This window comes from Octopus bimaculoides, chromosome 17 (genome assembly GCF_001194135.2).
Source record: "Octopus bimaculoides isolate UCB-OBI-ISO-001 chromosome 17, ASM119413v2, whole genome shotgun sequence".
Lineage (NCBI taxonomy): Eukaryota > Metazoa > Mollusca > Cephalopoda > Octopoda > Octopodidae > Octopus > Octopus bimaculoides.
In genome coordinates, this window is record NC_068997.1 from 51,622,238 (window position 1) to 51,624,859 (window position 2,622).

A 2,622-nucleotide genomic window follows, 5' to 3' on the forward strand; every position below is an offset into this window, starting at 1 on the left:
ATATATATATATATATATATAACAATTGCATTATGTATAATGCAACTGTTGAAATTCTTTCTAACAATTTTTGCAAGAAGGTATTGAATGTATACGAACTAGAGTTATGAAACATTGTGATTGGGAATCGAAATACGAAAGCTGAAATAAAGCAGCAAAAGAATGGTCTACACAATGGATGTAATTTGTTTGTAGGGTTGGAAGGGTTAATGAACGTGATGTATGATTGGTCAGTTACTTTGCTGCCTAAAAATTCATCATAGGAGGGATTTTCATTAAACACAAGAATGTTTATAATCAGAGTTAAGTATTTCAAGATCAAAAATATGATAAGCAATATCCTAGTTTGATAAACTAACATCTTAAAAGCTCCTCATTAGATGTTAGGTCATTACGAGGTGCAAGCTGCTGGAAGAATTTAGTTAAAGAAAGGAAAGAAAGAAGAGGATACCGTATTTGATATCGAAATGTTTGATATCGAAATACCTGCCAGAATTATTGATGAATTATTGAATGAAGGAGGCAATTGATTTGTGATGATTAAAGCTGTTGATGAAGACAGTGTAGAAATCAATGGCGAATGGAAGAGTGTAAAAGAAGTATATTCTATTGTAGTGAAAGGTGTTCTGGGCAGAAGAATAGATAAAAAGAAGAAAATGGATTTCGGAACAAAACATGAGAAGATGTTGGGGTATAAAACCAACAAAAAGAGATTGTTGAAAGATGAAGAGGAAATAAGATGGGCCTTAAAATGGATATAATTAAATATTAGAGACTGAGCAGGGAGGCGAAATGGTGTTTAAGAAGTAATAATAGAAGATTCTTGAAAGTAGAAGCCGAGGAAGTAAAGAAATATTTCAATGTGAGAAACAGTAGTGGAAATATGGTTTATGAAATAATAAACGCGATAACAGGGAAAACAAATAGATCAAAAGATTGTTGAAGAATTAAAATTTCTTATAGGAAAGTTAAATTGGTGTTAGTGTTTTAAAGTAAGCTTAAGAATAGCAATGGGTCATTTAGTGTTAAGGTGACTCAATTCTGCGAGTAGAGTCATATTTATTGCAAAGTCTGTAGTGACCAGCACTTCAAGATTGAATGAATAAGGCAAAAGGTGAAGTTTAAAGTCCCAATTAACACGAACTTTACTCAAGCATCTGATATATAAAGATCTATGTTGATGGAAGTAGCGTTTTAATACAGTCATGAATAAAGCATGCGATGGGAGAAATGTTCTGAGGATTTCTGAAGGCATTGAGAGGCTGGAAATTGCTGTCCATGAAACATCTTTTGAAGGAATGATAAAAGTTGTTTAGCAATAAAGAAACACAAGAATCTTGGGTTAGATAGTTGGGAAGGAGCAATACTGAAATCAGGTAAATACATTATTGAAGCTGTTTCTTAATATATCGAATATAAAAAAAATTATATATATGAAGTAAACAAACTGAAAATTTTGATGTCGGTGTAGGACCTAAAATAGCGAAAAAGACGGGATTTCCGTGTTATAGACGGGAGTGTATAATTCTAAGCAGCTTATTTATTATTGAAATTATTCAGTTTCTTCATTATCGAGATTTTGGGGAGAACAAACAGGATTCCCATGGTCGCGATGTTTTGATGACTAAATTATACAGCAATTCGTCGAATTCCAACAGCCTTTGATAATCTTTTGTAGAATCTGAAAACGCTTTGACAGCTTACATGGAGGTTACGTTATTACGGGTTTGTGAGAAAACTAAATTGAACGGGGGAATGCAAAAAAAGCAAATACTGACGGGTCAACCCAGGATAAATGAAAACTTTGGAGAAGAGAATTATTTTATTGCCTCATCCCTGTTTGCTGTTTGCTCCTCTAATAAGCTAGGAAGTGAAGGAAACAATTAAAAACCAAAAGGAAGGAAGTGGTTGTATTTATGGTTAGATTTTTAGGAAGAATTCAGACAATTTGGATTATGTTGGTAGAATTGTTTGCTATTTAATGAAACATCAACAACACAAAAAAATTACAATTTTGATGAAATAGGCGACGGCGTAGTATTTAAGATACATACATACGTATGTACGTATGTGTGCATGCATATATATACATATATACAAACGTTGACCATGGATCGACACATGTATGTGCAGACCTGAATAAGATGTTTTGAGGAAGACTGAATGTTGACTGTGCATGGAAGACTTCTTTCACAACGCCATCAATGCTTATCCTAGACAGGAAAGGCCATTGATTTGGGCAGTAGAACCATGCCATTAGTATGAACGCAGGCGTTGTGCTCAGAACCCAAATTCTGGATCAGATAACGTAAAGTATGTCGCCGGACCTGTTACAGTTCCACCAACATGCAGACCTGGATTGAAACTTTTTTTATCGACCCCCAAAAAGCAGAATTTAAGGCAGTTGATCTTGGCAGGATTTGAACTCAAAACAAAGAGGATCTAAAAAGGTGCGGGGAGTATCCAGCATTCTAGCGCCATCATAATTTAAGATAAACATTCATTAAATTAGAATTTTAAGGAACGATTGTAGCGAAAGAATATGTCAATGAATGGGTACCCACGAGAAGAGTCAATATAAAATAGCTTGATACGTATATGGAATGGATATATATATATATA